This window comes from Borostomias antarcticus (assembly GCF_949987555.1).
Source record: "Borostomias antarcticus genome assembly, chromosome: 9".
Lineage (NCBI taxonomy): Eukaryota > Metazoa > Chordata > Actinopteri > Stomiiformes > Stomiidae > Borostomias > Borostomias antarcticus.
The window spans coordinates 22,254,859-22,266,714 of record NC_140242.1 but is presented as its reverse complement, the minus strand read 5'-3'; positions in this window follow the sequence as shown (position 1 = coordinate 22,266,714).

The window sequence follows — 11,856 nt, the reverse complement described above, 5'->3', positions numbered from 1 at the left end:
GATCTCAAATGCACAATTAGAGTAGCGGTGAAAGCATTGGACTCCCACCTGGGAGATTGGGGTTAAAGACACAATGGGGATGATTTTATGGGACTATACCCCAAACTTCCACTTTCACTCCGACCTTTACTTCATGCCTTACAGGTCAGATCCTGTCTCAACCCCAACCCTTATTTTAACCCCCTATCTTTATTTATCAGACATTATTTCATGTCATTTCAATTCACAGCTATTACAGTGGCATGACTAGCTTCCGTCCTACCAGTCCTGAACAGAAACAAGCCAGCCATGCACATAAGCCAGGCTGGACCTGGCCTGGTTGATTGAAAGTATCCAATAAGTGCAGAGACAAGTCAGAGTTCAGGCCGCCCTAGACTCCAGTGATACTCCCCTGACAGCAGCTCTCTGTTCTGGGTAAATGGAAGAGGGCTGTGTGTCATTGCTATACTAGTCTTGGATGAGTAAGAGTCTTGTGACTTATTTTCTCCTGAAAGAAAGTGCAATGGCGCCATCTTCTGGGTAACCACCCACTGCACTATGGTGCATTCCACTTTTGTACTGTTACTCCCTTATTCATTGAAAGGGATTTGATTGGTGTAAGCATGGGCTAGAGAGATGTCCATTTGTATTCCAGAAGGATGTTTCCTCCCAGGTACCCAGAAACATGAGGGAAGCAACTTTTGGAATAGGACATGCCCACGAAAAAGATCCATAAGCATATGATTAGTATAGGCATTGTTAGGCATTTTTGCATTGCATGCATTTTTAACCATAAGTGGAAAGTGCACAGAGACATACTACAAGTTCCATTACGAAGGCTCTTGCCAACTTGAAGGCTGTTTTTAATATTATCCAGATTCAGCTATCACAGCTAAAGAGGCTTTTAAATGCTGATAAAAAAAAAAGTAATGCATTTTTATAATGCTAAGAAACCAAAGAACCCCTAGACATTCTTACTACACAGGGAAATAAACTAGAAGTACTGGAGTCTATCTTGTTGTCTGGCTTGATGACAGTCTTTCTTTTAAACCTCAGCCCCTGGCCACATCTGTCCCTGTCCAAGTGCCTCTTCCTGTCCCGCCCCCCTGCTTCTTGCTCAATTCAAAGAAGAACTGGGAGGCTGGCTCCTAGAGCATGGAAGGGAGGGACGGAGGGAGGGTGAGAGGGAGAGACCATCTCGTTGGCTGACATGCACTCTCCTACAGGACCACGTGATTCCTAACTAGGGATGAGACCGTATACCGTAAAACCGTGAACCGCGGTTTAAAATGTCCACGGTATTAGAACCGTGACATTCCCTGTGTTTACGGTATTACGTTTACGGTATTACACAATAATGCGCTGCTGAAACTTCACATTTCAAGTTGCTTGCAACAGTTAATTTTGTAATTTAATATAAGCTTGCTATTAATAAACTGACACACTAATGTTCAATAAAGCTGTTTTCCTTCAAAGTAAAATACTTGTTTTTTTATGTGTGTTGGGGAGGTGAAATGCCTATACCGTGAAATACCGTAAACCTTACCGTGTAACTATATACCGTACCATACCGTACTGTAATGCAAAAATCCATACCGTCTCATCTCTATTCCTAACACACACACACAAACACACACACACGTTTTAGAGGGACAGGGCAACATATCTACCACCCTTCACCCTCCTCAGTAATTAAATTAGGGTTGAAAAGCACTTTCCCTAATCGACCACCAGTCCTGGGCTCAGATCCCCTCCCCCTCACCCTAACCCGTGTAGTTTGATGTAATGTATTGCTCTATATATGGCTCTGTGTGCTACTAACCCTGCTCTGCCTCCCCTCTCCCTAGTGCCTCTCTCTCTCCCTCCTATCTTCTAACCAGGTCCAGTGGATGCCCCACTGTCACCAGCAGACCACCCTGAGACCGATAGATACCCCTGTGTCTGCTGCAGATGTCGTAACAAATTAGTTAACACACACACACGTACACACAGACATACAACAGTCCACTTCCGGCTTTAGGCCTGGGCCCAGTACCCCTACCCCTCACCCTAACCCGGGTCCGTATCCTCTTCCTACCCCAACCCTACCCCTGACCCCTGCCTCTACCTGGACCCAGGCACACTCACACACACACTGACATACACCAGTCCTGGGCTCAGATCCCCTTCCCCTCACCCTAACCCGGGTCCGTATCCTTTTCCTACCCCCCACCCTACCCCAACCCCTGCCTCTATCGGGGCCCAGGCACGCACACACACACACACACACATTAGTGTTTGCCACGATGCTCTTAGCCTTTCTTGCTCTGAAAATGTAGTTTGACGTAATATATTGCTCTATATATGGCTCCGTGTGCTACTAACCCTGTTCTGCCTCCCCTCTCCCTAGTGCCTCTCTCTCTCCCTCCTATCTTCTAACCAGGTCCAGTGGATGCCCCACTGTCGCCAATGGACCACCCTGAGTCCGATGGATGCCCCTGTATCTGCTGCAGATGTCGTAGCAAATTAGTTAACACACACACACACACACACAGACATACAACAGTCCACTTCCGGCCTTAGGCCTGGGTCCAGTACCCCCTTCCCCTCACCCTACCCCGGGTCCGTATCCTCTTCCTACCCCAACCCTACCCCTGACCCCTACCTCTACCTGGACCCAGGCACACTCACACACACACTGACATACACCAGTCCTGGGCTCAGATCCCCTTCCCCTCACCCTAACCCGGGTCCGTATCCTTTTCCTACCCCCCACCCTACCCAAACCCCTGCCTCTATCTGGGCCCAGGCACATTTATGCACACACAGACATACACCAATGTTTTGCCATGTCTCTCCTATGATGTTATTAGCCTCTCTTACTCTGAAAAAGTAATTTAATGTTATTTATTGCTCTATAAATGTTCTTAGCCGGTAGACAAACATACTCCAGGAGCTTGCTCGATCGCCTCGTTGAGAGGGGTCAGGGAAGAATTTTTACAGCTCACTTATCTGGCCCTCGGGTGATTACTGTTTTTTTGCTTCCCTCTGGAATATGTAGGGGTGGGATGTCTGCCCACCTCCCTTGTTCTCTGTAAAGCGCATTGTGTTGCCTCTGGGTATGAAATGCGCTATATAAATAAAGCTTTGATTGATTGATTGATTGATCGATCATCGAACGCTAACGATTAATCATTAATTGTAATTAAAATACCAACATTTACAAACAATACCAAATTTTTCTTCAATTAAAGCTTTATTTGTTCCACAGCTGCATATTACAACTATCACAGCATTGCTATGAAACATAAAAACTTGAGGCCTAGACACATGGGTGCAGATCCCGGAGGGATGTCCCCCCCAATTTCTGAAAAACACAAATTGTCCCCCCCAATTCTAAATAGTCTAAATGATTGAAATTGAACAAATGTATTTTCCGACTCCACATTCCCAATTCTAAAATGAAAGAAAATTGTGGAACAAATATTTTTATTAATATATGTTCCAACTCCACATTCCATCTCTAGCCTACTAGACATCCCTCCCTGCTCTGCTGCAACTGTGGGCGGGTAAACTTCCTCAAGAAAAGGAAAGTGTGCCCATAAAAGATCAGATTATGTTTGCCGCCTCAAGTAAAGTAACTCATCCATAGCCAGATCCATATTTAGAATAGTAGCTAACATTAGCTTGCAGCAGACGGTTGTGTTTCGGCCCTTGTGAGCGGACAACAGAATTAAATGCTAAAGTGTGCGGGGTGCTTGCTAATCAGCGGCATGTGATGTGTGTGTCGGTGTGCGGGCGGGCATGCTCACTGAGGCAGAGGAGCTATGAGAGGAACTTTCACTTTCTCCATTTTAACATTCACTGACATTATCTGTGAGGATTCGCGATTACCGTTAGGATAATAAAGAACAGGGTTTAAACATGCATTTGAAAGGTCACGTCATGCTAACTGTGGTCAGTCTTTTTACGTGTTCCTCCTACATTACTCAGAAGCTTAGATGAATTATAACAGCACGATTTGTCCATGAAATGACATGATTACTATTAATATTGAACAGGATTTAAAAATGTATTTGAAAGGTCATGTCATGCAATATGTGGTCACTCAGTCCTTACCTATATATTACTCAGAAAGCTCTGATGAAGATTACAGCATTATAATAAGAAGCTGTAACCCCCCACGAAATAAAGACAATGAATACTGAAACAATATGAAATAGAACTGCAATTTATTTTGCTGGAACCATGAGAGCGAGGTGATAGAGAAAGGGAGATGGAAATTCAAATCCAGGACTTGATGGGGCAGTTTTTCTCTCTTTACATATTGAAAGTTTGTCTATAATACTTCTAGGCTACTTGTCAAGATAGATATGTAGTGAGGGCAGGTCTTAGCTGTTGCCTACGTAGATGGTCTTGTATCTCTCGATCAGGTCGATGTCACTCTCCAGCTGTTTCATCTCCCGCTCCAGGCATTCCTTGCGGTAGGCTACTTCTTGGGCGTGGTGTCCGTGACCACTGAGAGCCCCTGGTACTGATGGTGCAGCTCGCCCCAGTTCTTCTTCAGCCCCTGAAACTGCCAGAACCACCCGTCACTAACAGGCATAGGGGTCATCGGCAGACGCCCTCTCCTTAATGCAAAGTAACGATGAATTATGCATGAGCCCGGGTCAGCAAAGTGACTCTCTCGGTGTCAGCAGAGGGACTCTCTCTTACAACACTCATAGAGAGGCACATGTCTTTCAAAATGACTACATTGAAATTTGAAATTCACTTTTCATAATTTAGTGCTGCAACACTTGCTATTGCAGTATTTCATTCTGCAACATTTGTTTCTGCAGGCTACCGGTAGTTAGCGCAGTGTTTCTCCACTGAAACATCCACCTGTATCAGCCCCGGTTTGGATCACAGCTACTTGTAAATGGTGAATGGACTGCACTTATATAGCGCCTTTCCACCTGAACGGACAAAGCACTGTACAATGGCCTCTCGTTCACCCATTCACACACACATTCACACACCAGTGGCGGCCAGCTGCCTTGCAAGGCCTACCCTACTAACACAGTACGTAAAACTGACGGGACACATTGGTGGTAGTGTGGGAACTTTGCGACGGTACCAACAGCGGACCTAGCTGACACCTAGCTGACACTTGCCTTTTCAGTCCCAAAATAACTGTCCTCAAGGAGACTGTAAGGGGACGTAGCCGTCACTGCTGATTAAATCCGTAACTACGATGTAATTAAATAACGTGACAATGTGGTTACATCACAGTCCCAATCTGACTTTATTGGAAATGTGTCACAGTGGGTCAGAACATTTGTAAATTACTTAGGTTTTAAAATAAATTTTGAAGTCATACAGTTACAGAATTGTAATAATGAGGAGAAATCCTGCATGTCTTTTTTGTGTGTAATTTCTCATTTACAGTTAATATTAACACTAAAGATTTGCAGTCTAGGCCTAATAAAAGTAATGATAAAAAATATGCCTATGAATAAAGTCCTAATTTTGCAACCTAAATGTGAGCAATGAACGCTGAGCAGTGAACGTAGAATGCAAGGCATTGGGCTACTTTCTTAGGTGACACAATTGAAGAACTAGACAAACAAGTTCCCTACTAACACAGTACGTAAAACTGACGGGACACATTGGTGTAATTGTGGTAACTTTGCGACGGTACCAGCAGCGGACCTAGCTGACACCTAGCTGACACTTGCCTTTTCAGTCGCAAAATAACCAAAATAGCCGTCCTCAAGGACACTGTAAGGGAACGTAGCCGCCACTGCTGCTTAAATCCGTAACTACGATGTAATTAAATAACGTGACAATGTGGTTACATCACAGTCCCAATCTGACTTTATTGGAAATGTGTCACAGTGGGTCAGAACATTTGTAAATTACTTAGGTTTTAAAATAAATGTTGAAGTCATAGTTACAGAATTGTAATAATGAGGAGAAATCCTGCATGTCTGTTTTGTGTGTAATTTCTCATTTACAGTTAATATTAACACTAAAGATTTGCAGTCTAGGCCTAATAAAAATAATGATAAAAAATATGCCTATGAATAAAGTCCTAATTTTGCAACCTAAATGTGAGCAATGAACGTAGAATGCAAGGCATTGGGCTACTTTCTTAGGTGACACAATTGAAGAACTAGACAAACAAGTTACACACTCTGGTACAGTAGGTGGCTGTATGCACATTAAAGTTGTTTGCGATCCGCCACTAAACCCAGCGAAGAAGAAGAAGACGACGACGGGTTAAACTTCCGCTCCGTTTGAAACAGAAACGATTGAGAAAGACCAACACGCTGTCTTTGTCCCCGCGACAACACAGATCCTGTAAGTATCTCAATTTCAATGTATACATAGCTAGCTATGTATTTTGGTATCGTCCCAGATAAAACACCAATGTTATGTGCAAGCTACCCTTTTGTAATGATTATCTATATGCAGATGCTCTCTTTCCAATGTTAGCTAACTAGCTAGCCAGCTAACGTGATTAGCCTTTTTCTGTACATCATGGCTAGCTAAGTAGCCTACGTAAAATTACGGGCAATGGTGGAGTCTTCTCGAGTCTAGCAAGCTCGCGCGAGCTCCTGCACGTTCGTACTGTTTCATCGCTTGGAATAAAATGCGATAATTAGCTTACTCATTGATTTCGCATTAACCCACGACACCGTTAGTATGTGTTTGTTTTTAGGCATTCATTTTTCCGAAGTTAACGTTAACAGAATACTAGAAGCCCCAACAACGGAGCTAGGCTAGCTAGCAGGATTTGTTATAGCAGCCATCTTGGCTTTTTTGGTTACAGCAGCCATCTTGGTGGATTTCATGTTACTCTTAACTGTTGAAATGGTTGCTCATTCTGTCAAACGGGTAAAGAATTGTGTACTACGTTTTCACTCACATACAAATCCAAATTTTGCATAATAGGTACTCATGATGTGGACTACTAATATAGTGTCTTGCAAAATCTATTTAATTACTGAGTGTGAAGGGTGGTAGACATGTTGCCCTGTTCCTCTAAACGTGTCAGAAATCACGTGGTCCTGTGGAGTGTGCATGTCAGCCAACGAGAGGGTCACCCACTCACTCTCTCTCTCTCTCCCTCTCTCCCCTCCCATGCTCTCAGTTGCCAACCTCCCAGTTCTTGTTTGAACTGAGCAAGAAGCAGGTGAGCGGGACAGGAAGAGGCGGTAAGACGGGGACAGGCGTGGCCAGTGGCAGTCCTGGGACAGCACCACAGGCTCTGTGAGTCTTGTTCAGTTGAATGCCCTCATGAGTATTAACAGAAGAGCACGATATACATATGCACACATACACTCTAACATGTCGTGTGATAGTAAAATAACTGATCTAGTCAAAAGGATTTACCAAGATTCGTTCAAAAGGTTAAGTCTGGTTTATTGTGAAAAGCATACGAGCGCAAGGACTTCCTGAAAACGCAACAAGGGTGGTTTATTCAGCGAAGTGCCCGTTTGGTCTTCTGCTGTGCCTTATATGCAGTCAAACCACAGGTAAGGTCCTTCCAGGATGTGATTGGCTACTGCATTGTACATCATATGAAATGGCAGGCGTGGCCAAGAGTACAGACATGTGACATGAGAAAAAAAGGCGGCAATTGGGGACAAAGGATGGTTATTCTGTTGTAGACAGATGGCCTAACTGGAAGCCATTTTGTATGTTAGCACAGCTATGTGAATATTTGGGGGAGGTGATGAATTACAAGAGAAGTGAGAGGACAAAGGTTTAAGGTGTTTGGATGTAAATTCCTGAACAATCCCCCATTTGTGCCTGAACAGGTACACAAAAATAAAATATAAAATCCAAACACAAAGTTTAAACATTCAGCTATGCTATACATGTGGAAAGGAAATAATCTCTCCACTAGGTGGAGCAAAAAAAAAAAAAAAAAGATTATTTTCTTTCCACGTGCAAAATCACGCACCAAAACCCCTTGTTTCAGAAATATGACAGGAAACAAGGTAAAAAAGATGACATGATTATATACTATTTATAGTCTAAAAGTGGACAACCATTCACCAAAAAACCTTGATTTTAAAGTTTGAACAAGGCAAAAAGATGAAATGGTTACCAGTGTAAGAAGGGCAAAAAACCTCTTGGTCAATTTAGAGGAAAAACCCAAACTTATTTATCAACTCATGTTTCAACCATTGTAACTCTTGTAAACAAATATGATATTTTTTCAAGATAATTTCAAAGTTCATTCACTCTTGTTGTGAATAATCGCATGTAATGTCCTTTGGATCATAGCTTCCATGTTTGCGTCTCTGAATGTTTAATGTAGGTTCCAGTGTGCGGTTAGAGGTGCAGTCATTGCTGTTGAGATTGTCCACGTTGTCATACCACAACCACGAGAAGGAGGTGACCGGCAAGGTCAGTCTCCGATTGCTCATCAGAGGAGAGGAGAGTGTGGCGGTGACTGTCAAGGTCACTCTCCGATTGCTCATCAGAGGAGAGGACAGTGTGGCGGTGACTGTCAAGGTCACTCTCCGATTGCTCATCAGAGGAGAGGACAGTGTGGCAGTGACCGCTTTGCCCTTGAGATCTCTGGTTCGGCTGCATGGACCGTCCTCTCAGCTACTTTTGACAGCTATTCCACACAGGCCAGAATGTCCTGGTGCTGATTGTTCTATCTTTGACGGGTAGGTTCATCCCGCAACAACTACTTCTCTTCCATGTTTTCTGGCCTGTTCTCAGGCTGCTCATCTGCTCCTGGTAGTCTCTTGTCTCCCCATTGGGCAGGTCTACATAGAGCGGTCAGCCAGCGAGCTCTCGGAAGGTGAGGAGGGAGTCCCTGTCCTGGTTCAGCAGGGTGAAGGTGCGGTGGGACACGGTGTTTGTGTGGACCCCACACAGCCAGGGCGCCAGCAGCACGTACAGGCTCTTGAACTGAACCCGGTCCACACGGTACTGCTCCACGTAGGGCCGGCCCGGGTCGTGCTGCTGGAGGGCCACCTCGGCGCTCCCGCTCCCCCAGTACAGGCTGATGAAGTGCTCCGTCTGTGGATCTACAGATGAGAGAGACAACAGGGACAAAACAGAAGAGCAAAAGGAGAGTCCTCTGGTCTGGTTTCCCTGTTCCCCTCTTTGGTCAGAAACGGTTATCAGCAGTCTGTTGGAGATACTCAGAAACATGGTTACGTGCAAGCTCCTGCTTTGGGGAAAAATTGTGTTATTCAGTCAGGAAAACTTAAACAGGGTGTCTGTTCAAGTGTCATTAGAGCCAGTCGGCTCGTCAGTCTATGTAGTTTGTCAGTGGGGAATCTTGCTTTTGTAATCTTGGATCTAGGCTCTGCAGTAGCCTACAGTGACATCAGGGGCAGTGTAAGAATGACTTTAACACGCCCAGTCCCCAGTCATGATCAAGGCAATTGGATTTGGCTCTAGAATTTCTCTCGCGATTTTATGAAATAAAATAAAATAAACACATTCTCGTCTCAACAAAATAACTCCCCCTAAGGGTAGAAACAAATTTCCTGAAGTCAGGATAAAACAGAGATGGGGGAAAAAAAATGCATCACTCAAATAAAATGACACTAAAATGAACTGGCTTCATTTACAATTAAGAAAACATCAATTATCAATTAATCAAAAAATCCATCAAAGCTTCATTTGTATAGCTAAATATTGTATATCTAAAACTTCCCTCTTCTGCATTTGAGGACAGAGTATTGGGCACCGCTTCGGACAAAATGGTCTCTTCCCTATGTCATACTTATCTGTCGCTCACGGTGAGTCGGTGACATGGCGTTCCCTGCATCCCACGAACCACAGGTCGCCCATCTGTAGAGAAACAGGCCGGTAACCTCCATCTCCACCTCCGGTCCTGTGTCGTCTCCTGGTTCGGCACTCACCCATCACTCCCGGAACGACAGTTGTCTGTAAAACACTCAGAAAAACAGTCAGCCCCGATGAATGTGCCTCAAACTATAAACATGAGATATTTAAAAAAAACATTAAACACATACAAATAACCAAATCATCACACAGCAACAAAGCAAATCGGGGGCCAGAGGTTACTAGCACATAGCCACATCGAAAGAGAACAGCCCTCAGCGCTGTCTCATATCCTCTTTCCATGCTGGAGCAATCTTCAGACATCAAACCCCCCGGTGTCGCAGTCCTCTCTGACACCCAGAGAACAATGTCCGTAGCAAGATGGTAAGCTCACCCCGTCTGAAACAGGGAGAACACTCCAGAAATGTCCAAGAATGACCCTCAAGTCATTCGTGACTCCACACAGTTCATAGCTTCATGCTGGCGAGGGGCTACCACTCCTTGGTAGCCCACACAATGCACTCCAGGAAAATCTGAAAACATCAACACAGAACTTCACAGAAACAGAACATCCTATAGAAATAGACTAAACCTAAATTACTACAAAACAGAACAATCTAACCAAGGAGACGTGTACACACACCTGAATCAAAAACACAGGTGAAATGTAGGCGACATCCTCAAGCTTTATCGAACAAGAACGCTTAAACAGAAATGACATATAATGCTAAACATCCAGTAACCTCATGTTCCTACATATATAAGAAAGAGATAGACAAGACAAACAACAGTTAACAGACAAACAACAGGTTCCAGGCAGTCCCCAGGAAGGCACGATCCAGGCTCCTCAAAGACCTGCCGCCCAGGGTCCATAGCACCTGAAAGATAACACTCAACACAGACTGGGGTCAATATAGCAGAGGGGAAGGCCTAAAGCCAACTCCTCACAAACACATCATCATTATGTGAATGAAATTCATACAGTAGAATGCATAAACGAACAGCTTATGGCCATTCATTGACTATTGAAACATAAACTCCTGAATCAAAGCGAAAACCATAACCTAAACTCAAACACCTATTCAAAACCCTGTCAGACTTTTGAGTTCGCACCAATACCTAAAAGATCATCCTCAGAAACATTCTCAACAACTTAAGACTCAAAGGCTCTACATCTATTTCATCCTCCCACCATCATGCACAAACCTTACGTCCTCAGTTACATCTGTCTTCTCCTGTTTATTTACCTTAAAAAAATATGGCTCTATCTTGGCTAGTTAAAATCTCCCTTGTGGGTTGTTCAAGGGAACTCCAGCAGGTGGCGCTCGACCCCAAATCGGAGGCTCTTCCTTCCTGACCTGTTCTTGTTCGGACGAATACCTCGTAGAAAGGGGCGCGCTTAACTCGTATTGTAGAGGGGAGAGAGAAGGGGCGTGGCTAATGGCGGGAGCATGAAAAGGGGGAAGAACAGCCTGGTTGGGTGTGAGCACGGAGCAACGAGAGGGGGAAAAATCTAATTTTAAATCAGAGTTATTCTGCTGGGGAAATGGCGGAGAGACTGTCTGCTGAACCTCCTTATCTTTCCTTCCTGACCTAAAAAACCTCTCTCGTGCTACTCTCTCCCAAATCTTAAAAGCAGACCAGTCTATAGAATTAACAGGCTTTTCCCTTAACCTAGACATCTCAACCACCTCTAGCTGAGCCCGAATCTTAGCTAAACATTTAACACTAAATGTCAGATGGGGATGTAAGAAATCGAAAATGCTTTAGCGCATAACGAAATCTGCCAACAAACGCTTGCAGAATAATGCTTCAGCGCAACAATCTCATCAGGGCTAGACAAATTGCAAGTTAGCAGTAGAATCCTGTTACATCTAGGCATATGTTAGTAGCCGGTGTTACAGGGACACCTAGTGGTGCTCCCAAAATGTTGCATGTAAGACCCGGATGTTGTATGTCCTTATAGTTAACTCACGGCGGGAAAGAATACAATTTCGAAAGAAACAAAGACACATTAAACCGCTAAATAACTCACCCAGTCAACTGGTCCTTTGTTCTCTGGCTCGATGGCGGATCACCGGGAGAGCGGAG